Here is a 9,880-nt window from a genome sequence, read left to right on the forward strand (position 1 = left end):
CCATCTTAGGAAAGAATTTTCCTATGAAAATAAAATTGCACTCACAGAACATTGGATTCTTATGTGCACATATTTAGAGCGGTCTGGGACTGGCCCAGGTTAGAGCAGTCCTTTTGTTCCTGGCCACATTTTCATGAAAGAGTCAGATCGACCTTCATTGGAAGTGAAAATGTCCACCTGGCCTTAATGTAACCTCCCAGGAAGATGAGGAGAAATTATCAGCAGATTTCATATCTGTGCTTTCATGCTAGCGTTCTAATTTTGTTCCTTCAAGCTTTTAGGATTAATTTCCCTAGTTTATAGGCTGAATGGAAATGTCCCAAGGTCCCTTTGGCTCCTCTGGATGAAATAATTAGCTGCACATGCTATTCAACACTCCTCTATGCCTCAGCCCCTCATTAGTTTCAAATCTCAATTTAATTTCCAGGAGAAATAGTTCAGTGTTTCCTGAGACTTAGCAATAGAATCTGACCAACTGCAGGGGGTCTCATACTCAGACTGCCTTTTCCTGGTCCCTCGTCCACCTCTCACCCTCCCACCCCCATCAGATCTCTGTAAGATTCAGTTTTGCTGCTCCGTGTTTGCAAATGGGACAGACCACAAATTGTTTCCTGAAAACCAAATGCTTCCATTTGCTCCCTTCCTAATTGCTCCCGGAGTTCGATTTGAAGCCAGTTGCTCTCTGGAACAGGTTTTCTCAAGTTGATCTGTGGAAACTGGATGCAGCCCTAGGGTTAAGCATCTGAGCTGTAAACATGGAGGGGGAAAACAAAAAAGGATTCTCGTTTGTGTCATTAATTCATTTGATGGTAACTGTGTGTAAACACCAGTGTTGTCCCTATTGCAGTATGACTCGTACTATCCCTCAAAGTCCACAGCTAGTCTTTTTTGGTTTCAGCTTTCAGATGTGAGCTATGGGGTTTGACCAGCCTGGAGGAACCTGACCGGTGAGATCTCATCCAGATGCTCTGAGTGTTGTGCGTAGCACCGAGTCAGGTAGTAGTAGATTTTTAAAAAGATGATGAAATGTTTGAAGATGAACTGCAGTGAAGTGTCAGATTGTATTTATCCATTTTTTTATTTCAGGATGTTTTAATATTAGAAAAATGAACATGAACAGATTATAGGAGAAGAGCCCATAGATCATTTTGAAGGATGACAAAAACCATTTAGTAAATTTCACCTCACTTTCATGATGGAGGAATTATGTCTGTGTGTGTGTGTGTGTGTGTGCGCACGCTCACAATGATGTTTATTTATTTTTTTTACAGTCTTTTTAATGTTCTTTTCCAGTACGGTTTATCAGAGGGTATTGAATATAGTTCCCCGTGCCATAGAGTAGGACCTTGTTGTTTATCCATTCTATGTATAATAGTTTGCACCTGCTAACCCCAACCTCCCACTCCACCCCTTCTCCAACCCCCTCTCCTTGGCAACCACAAGTCTTTTCTCTATGTTTGTGAATCCATTTCTGTTTCATAGATAGGTTGATTTATGCCATATTTTAGATTCCACGTATAAGTGATATCATATGGTGTTTGTCTTTATTTTTCTGACTTACTTCACTTAGTACGATAATCTCTAGGTACATCTGTGTTGTTGCAAATGGCATTATTTTATTACTTTCTGTGCCTGAGTCATATTCCATTGTATGTATGTACCACATCTTTTAAAAAATTTTATAATTTTAATTTTTAAACATGTTATTGGAATATAGTTGACTTACAATGTATTAGTTTCAGGTGTACAGCAGAGTGATTCGGTTATACATATATTCATTATATTTCCCATATAAGTTATTACAAACTATTGAGTAGATTCCCCTGTACTATACAGTAGGTCCTTGTTAATTATCACTTTTATACCATAGTATGTATGTGTTATTCTCTTCTTCTTAATTCATCCCTCCCCCTACGGTGTCCCCTAAGTTTGATTTTGAAATCTGTGAGTTTGTTTCTATTTGTTTGTTTGTTTACTTGTTTTTTTAAGGCCACTTCTGTGGCATATGGAAGTGCCCAGGCAAGTGGTCAAATTTAGGGCCAGACCTGCAGCATATGGAAGTTCCCAGGCTAGGGGTTGAGTCAGAGCTGCACCTGCCAGCCTACACCACAGCCACAGCAACACAGCATCCAAGCCATGTCTGCGACCTACACCACAGCTCACGCAATGCTGGATCCTTAACCCACTGAGCAAGGCCAGGGGTCGAACTCACATCCTCATGGATATTAGTTAGGTTCCTTACTGCTGGGTCACAGCAGGAACTCCATGTTTCTGTTTTGTAAATAAGTTCGTTTGTATCATTTTTTAGAGTTCACATATAAGTGATGTCATATGATATTTGTCTTTGTCTGACTTACTTCCCTTAGTATGATACTCTCTAGTTTCATCCATGTTGCTGCAAATGTCTTTTTTATGACTGAGTAGTATTCCACTGTGTATAGGTACCACATCTTCTTTATCCATTCATCTGTTGATGGACATTTAGGTGTTTTCCAAGTCTTGGTTATTGTGAGTAGAACTGCTATGAACATAGGGGTGCATGTTATCTTTTGAATTATACTTTTGTCTGGATATATGTTCAGATTTTATTTTTTAAATTTATTTTTAAAATGGAAGTGTAGTTGATGTATAACATTATATGAGTTATAAGTGTACAGTACAGTGATTCGTACCTTTTTTTTTTTTTTGTCTTTTTAGGGCTGCACCCAAGGCATATGGAAGTTCCCAGGTTAGGGGTCCAGTTGGAACTGCAGCTGCCAGGAATGTGGTATCCAAGCCATGTCTGTGACCTACACCACAGCTCATGGCAGCATTGAATCCTTAACTCACTGAGTGAGGCCAGAGATTGAACCCACATCTTCATGGATACTAGTTGGGTTTGTAACCCACTGAGCCATAGTGGGAACTCCTGATTCATAACTTTTAAAAGTTATGTTCCATTTATAGTTATTATTGTATAGCACAGATCAATTATTTTGTAATAACTGTAAATGAAGTATCAGGTTTTAAAGATTACTTTGGTAAATTCAGATATTATTCTTTTAGGAGATGGAATAGAATGAAAAGGAATATTCTGTATACTCTATATTACTCTGAGTAAAAGTGCTCAAAATATTTCTTTTGATGGTTTGCTGACTTTGATGTTAGGTTTTTGTCCATGACCTTGGGCAAGTTATTTAATCTCTTTGTTACTTATTTTTCTCATCTATAAAATGGGTGTAATAATACCATAACTAAAGGGTTCAAATAAGAAGGAAATTGGAGTTCCCATGGGGCACGTAGGGTTAAGGATATGAGGTTGGTCTCTGCAGTGGTGTGGGTTCAATCCCTGGCCCGGTGCTGTGGGTTAAGGACCTGGCATTGCTGCAGCTGTGTTATAGGTCTCAGTTACAGCTCAGATTGAATCTTTGAACTGGGAACTTCCATATGCTGCAGATGAGGTCCAAAAGATAAAAGTAAAAAAAAAAATTTTTTTAAATAATTGAGAAGGAAATGAGAAAGCCTTTTAAAGTACAGATATTAATCTCCACCCTTCTGTACCCCCCAGTTCCCTTCATCCATGTCTTCCTTCCAGAAAGACAAATACTTGTTTATTTTTTTATTTGTTTGGTTTTTTTGTCTTTTCCAGGGCCGCACCCATGGCATATAGAGGTTCCCAGGCTAGGAGTCTAATCCGAGCTGTAGCCTGTGGCCTGTGCCACAGCCACAGCAACACGGGATCCAAGCCACATCTTCTACCTACACCACAGCTCATGGCGACGCCAGATCCTTAACCCACTGAGCGAGGCCAGGGATCCATCCCGAAATCTCATGGTTTCTAGTCAGATTCGTTAACCACTGAGCCACGACGGGAACTCCGAGAAAGACAAATACTTGTAATGGGTAGGTTCTAGGCAACTTTATCTTTAAGTTGTGTGTTCCGTCCTTGGAATCAGCTTTCTTCCTGTTATTCCTATTTATTTCTGTATCCTGGCTTGAGGAGTTGGATTATAACAACTGTGCCTGGGCAGACAGCTCTTATTATTAGATGGACCAAGGCCAAAACTCAGGTAACCTGGGCTGAGTCCCCTACCTGTTTTCATCAGCCATGCTGTCTTAACGAACATACTAACAACTCTTTCTTTAAAAGTGTTGTCACAACTGATTCCAGATAGTGTTAAAATAACCTGCTTTTTTCTCTGGGCCTACTAAAAAAAAAAAAAATTTAAGTGAAAATTTTGAGTTATTCAGAAGCTAGGAGGAAGACACAGCCATCTGTCTGTCATGAAGCTAGGAGGAAACTGGCCATCTGTCTGTCATGTCTGGGGAAGTAGTAACACTCCTAAAGTCAATGCTTTGTGTATATAGTTCACATAGAAATGGTGAGGTGGGAGTTCCCATCGTGGCTCAGCAGAAACAAGTCTGACTGGCATCCTTGAGGTTGCAGGATGCAGGTTCGATCCCTGGCCTTGTTCAGTGGGTTAAGGATCCAGTGTTGCCGTGAGCTGTGGTGTAGGTCACAGATGAGGCTCAGATCTGGCGTTGCTGTGGCTGTGGCTGGCAGCTATAGCTCTGATTTCACCCCTAGCCCAGGAACTTCCATGTACCACAGGTGCTGACCTAAAAAGACAAAAGAAAAAAAAAATGGAGAGGCAAACTGGGTGCATACTCTGCACTATGTATTACTTCTGGAAATTTGGTATCTTTGATCAAATAGAGTTGTTATTTTTCTTCTTCCCTCCTGGCATTGGAGGCCCGTGATAACTTTGCAAGGCAGTAAGTACACATGCTTTGGAAAAAGCCCAGGTTTTTGTGTCAGAGAGAAATACGTTGGATTCTGAGGTTTAGCATTTATCAACAATACCTCAGCCTCATTAAGCCTAAATTTCCTCATGGCTGTATTTTTCCTGTGTGTTTCTATTGAGAGTTAATGAGATAATATAAATAGCGTACAGTATGCTAGAACATAGGAGTTCAAAATCACGACTCATCTTTCAGTTTTTCAGAATATGGCACTTTTGTTTTGGGCATGTATCTCCTCTTTATCATTCCCTGCAAGTATCACATTCTTTTTTTTACTTGTAGCTTTACTCAAGGTGACCACTTACCTGATCTAATTTTTCTTACCCAGGGCAGTGTCTTCCCTCCATATTCATCACTTCATTTACGATCTGTTTCAACGTGTAACTCCTCCAAAACGCTCTCCCTGACCAACTGCGTCTTAGGACCCATCATGTACTCATAGTTCTATTCGTGCTTAAGTATATTGTATGAATGACAGGCTAACATCATTGCTTTCTTTCTACTTATAATTATTTGACACACACACACCTATTTTCTCTTTCCTTCTAGACAATAAGGATTTTAAAGGCAGGGGTTATGTTCAAATGTTATATTAATCAAAGGAATAATAGGACTAGAACCATAGTGGTCACATAATAAGCAACTTTATAATGCCTGTTGAAGTGAATTGACTTGATTTTATGCTTAAAATGACTGAAATTACCTGTCGGTCTTGTCCTTCTATTGCTTGGTTCATAACTAGCTTTATTGCTTATTTTAGATTATTTTAGCTGAGAATGGAGAATCTTGATTAAGAATTGTCGCTGTTATACCTTAAGGCCAGCAAAGCAATGATTTTTCAGATATCAGACTTATTTTTTTTTTAGCAGTCTTCAACCTCATTTATTTTATTTTATTTTGTTTTGTTTTGTTTTGTTTTATTTTTTTAGCACAGGGAACTATATCCAGTCTCTTGGGATAGACTATAATGGAAGACAATATGAGAAAAAGATGTATGTATATGTATGACTGGGTCATTATGCTGTACAGCAGAAATTGACTCAACACTGTAAATCAACTCTACTCAAATATCAGACTTATTTTTGAACTAGAGTTTGTCTTCTTGAAGCTGAAAGAGATGCAAGTGGGATCTACCAGCTCTTTGCCCACTGATTTGCAGAAGAATGAAATGGCTTTAGGATTGAACACCTGTGCTGTAGTCTTGCCTAGTTACCTGTGGGTTATGATGCAAAGTGGAGGATGCTAACTTTGTGGAATATCCCCACGTGAACAAAATATTTTGGAAATGATAACACACTTAGATTTCAGTTCACACGGTCATTCAGTCCTTTTCCCTCCACGTATTATTCCCCAGTTCCCCTCATCATCTTTGGTTTTCTGCAATCTGGAATCAGTCATCACCTTAGAAATGGAAAGAGAGAGACTTGTATCAGGATCTCCTTGGGCTCAGGAAAAAGGAAGTGATGACACAACCTTCTTAATAAGAAAGATTGCTGAAGTCCTGTGTCCTGTAATAAAATGTCCCATAATGGGGAAATGCAGCTTTGATTAATCCTTCTGCTCAGGGATGGTCTTCAGGGGTTTGGGTTCCTTCTAACTGCTTTATCATCCTTATCATATTATCTTTGTTGCTTTGGAAAGGTGGCTGTGGCAGTATCACAGGTCACAGACAGACACATCACCTTGCTGCAGAAAGAGCCTTTGCAAAATGGCTCTTTCATGACAAAGAAACCTTTTCCTTGAAACCTTTCCCTTTTCAGACTTTTCTTACATCTCCTTGGTAAGAATTAGGTCACGAGTCCTGTTTCAAACTGACCACTTTCAAGGAGAAAAACGATTAATCAGTATTCATTCCCTTTAAGCCACCTGTTGGAGGAATAAATAGTTGAACAAAATAAGGGCAGGCTGGCATGGAAGGAGTGGATGGGTGGTTACATGGTATGGCAATCCGTAAAGGACTGTGTCTGTCCTACAAATCGCTGTACCGCATAAGGAGCTCATAGAATGTTTTCATTGAGATAAGGTATGAACAGTTCAACTGAAAGATGACAAAGGCTTATTGGCATCTTAAAGTTCATTAATCGACTCTTTCTGAAATACTCAAGATCCCACATTCAAACGAGTGCTTCCAAATTCCATTTTATTTGATCTCCTCTGTCTCCCTCATAGGGCTATGACTTTGGCTCCCTGGGTCATGTTATAGGAGATGACACTGAATTCTTGCCATCTGGTCATTGCCAAAGCCTCTCGTGGTGAATCGATCGGGTTTTTGCTGGATACCTGCACTAAAACAAACGACAGTAGCAATACTGTGTAAGATCTGCTTTAAGACTTGAGTTTGATTTAATGCCAAATACTCCAAAAAAAAAAAAAAAACCACACAACCCTAGAATTAGGGGAAATGAAGATAATCAGGAGTTTAGACCTCATATTGAGTTGTTTTTATTGGCTGGCATAATACATGGATTATTTTCCTCTTCATGGAACAAAACATGATACCACATTTCTTTACAATTAAATTAAGGCTAAAGAACAACAAAGGCATTATGGTTCAGATGATGCTTTGGAAAGATATTGTCTGTGCTCCACTTAAATAGAAGGTAGAAAGCCTTTACTTTGTTGCTTTATGAAATGCCAGGTTTTCAGGGCAAATCCTATTAAGGGGTTTTAGTTCCTGCCTGATATTTTGCTTTCTCCTCTGCCAGCTGCCACTGCATGGAGATGCCTTGGGATTGTTCAGATTGTGGTTGGACTTGATTTAGAAATTAAAACTACCAACTTGGGGAAATATGTTCCATTCATTCATTCTTTTACCTATTTATCTATCAAATAGCTTATCATATGTATAATAAGTTTATTACGATTGCCTGCTTACTCTTTATTTCCTTGCACCAGTCTGTAAATGTCTGGTGAAACTGGTTTCTGGGTATGGCTTCAGTGCATGATGTATTTTTACTGAGTGATCAGTAAAGATTTATTCAGTATTTGAACTCTCAGTGAGATTTCAGTCTAAGAGAGAAGGTAAGACATGTAAATTTTAAAAAAGAATATGTTCGGTGGGGCTGCTGCGGGAGATTGTTTTTGGAATTTTGAACACAGAGCAAGATCCTAAGTAGTATACTCGTTTATGTTTGGGGGTGGGTGGGGGATCTGTCTAACATCTCTCTGTCCATCTACCCATCTAGTTGCTTAAGTAACACACTTTAGTTCTCTATTCATAAGCCATGAACAAACCAAAGCAATTGTTAAAAAAAAGTTTACAGATATAAATGTTGAATATCTTTATTTGGTATTTACTCAAAATGTTTTTTTTTTTTATTTTTGTCTTTTTGCCATTTCTTGGGCCACTTCCGCGGCATATGAAGATTCCCAGGCTAGGGGTCTAATCGGAGCTGTAGCCACCGGCCTACACCAGAGCCACAGCAACTTGGGATCTGAGCCGCATCTGCAACCTACACCACAGCTCATGGCAACGCCGGATCGTTAACCCACTGAGCAAGGGCAGGCACCGAACCCGCAACCTCATGGTTCCTAGTCGGATTCGTTAACCACTGCGCCACGACGGGAACTCCTCAAAATGTTTTTTATTTAAAATGTAGGAAATCTACATGAGTTTCTTTTCTTTCTTGTTTTTTCTTTTTGTCTTTTTAGGGCCACACCCACAGCATGTGGATGTTCACAGGCTAAGGGTCGAATTGTAGCCATAGCTGCCGGCTTACACCACAGCCACAGCAATGCTAGACCTGAGCCGTGTCTGCGGCCTACACCACAGCTCATGGCAACGCTGGATCCTTAACCTATTGAGTGAGGCCTGGGATCGAACCTGCGTCCTCATGGATGCTCGTCACATTCGTTTTTGCTGAGCCATAATGGGCACTCCTACAGGAGTTTCTTATAGATAGCAAATAATTGGGTCCTGCTTTTCTGTCCAGTTTAACAAAACATCTAGTTTGAATCTTGAGTCCACTCACATTTTATGTTGTCATTGATTTAGTTATATATATGTCCACCATCTTGCTATTGGCTTCCTATTTGTCTCATACATTGTTTCTCTCTGTTTTCATTTCCCTTATTTTGGAGGGGAGCAAGGCAGTAATTGAATATTTTTTACCCTCCATTTCATTTTTTCTGTTGGTTTTTTACTGTTAGAATTATTGTTGTGCCACCTCATTTATGGTGCATTACAAATATAAAAACTACGGTAGAGTTCTCCGGAAATACCAAGTCCCAGGCCTCACTCTAATAGGCCTCATCGAGCCTCTCAGACGCTACTTCTTTTTTTTTCTTACCAATTGAAAGTTTGTGGCACCCCTGTGTCAAATAGACAGTTGGTGGTATTTTTCCAATAGCATCTGTTCACTTCGTGTCTCTGTGTCACATTTTGGTAAATCTTACAAGATTTTAAAGTTTTTCATTATTATTATAGTTGCCACGGTGATCTGTGATCAGTGATAGTTGATGTTGGTATGCAAAAAGGTAATGATTTGTTGAAGGCTCAGATGATAGCATTTTTTAAACCAATGAAGTTTTTTGGTTTTGTTTTATTTTTTTGCTTTTTTAGGGCCGCACCTGTGGCATAGGGAAGTTCCCAGGCTAAGGGTTGAATTGGAGCTGCAGCTCCTGGCTTACAGCACAGCCACAGCAACGTGAGGTCCAAGCTGCCTCGGCAACCTACACCACAGTTCACAGCAATGCCAGATCCTTAACCCACTGAGCAAGGCCAAGGATCGAACCAGCATCCTTATGGATACTAGCTGAGTTCATTACTGCTGAGTCACAGTGGGAACTCCCCCAGTAAAGTATTTTTAATTAAGTTATGTACATTGACTTTTCAGACTAAATGCCATTGTATACTTCATGGACTACAGGATAGAGAAAACATGACTTTTACATGTACTCGGAAAGCCAAAAAATCCTGGAACTTGCTTTATTGTAATAGTCTCTTTCTTGTGGTGACTTGGAACTGAATCCATGATATCTCCAAGGTGTTCTCATAGACAGACAGACAGGCAGACGTAGAGAGGTTTATTGTGCAGAATTGACGAACGTGATGATTCAGTCGGAGAAGTCCCATGATCTGCCATCTATCAGCTGGAGA

Source organism: Phacochoerus africanus, chromosome 14 (assembly GCF_016906955.1).
Source record: "Phacochoerus africanus isolate WHEZ1 chromosome 14, ROS_Pafr_v1, whole genome shotgun sequence".
Taxonomy (NCBI): domain Eukaryota; kingdom Metazoa; phylum Chordata; class Mammalia; order Artiodactyla; family Suidae; genus Phacochoerus; species Phacochoerus africanus.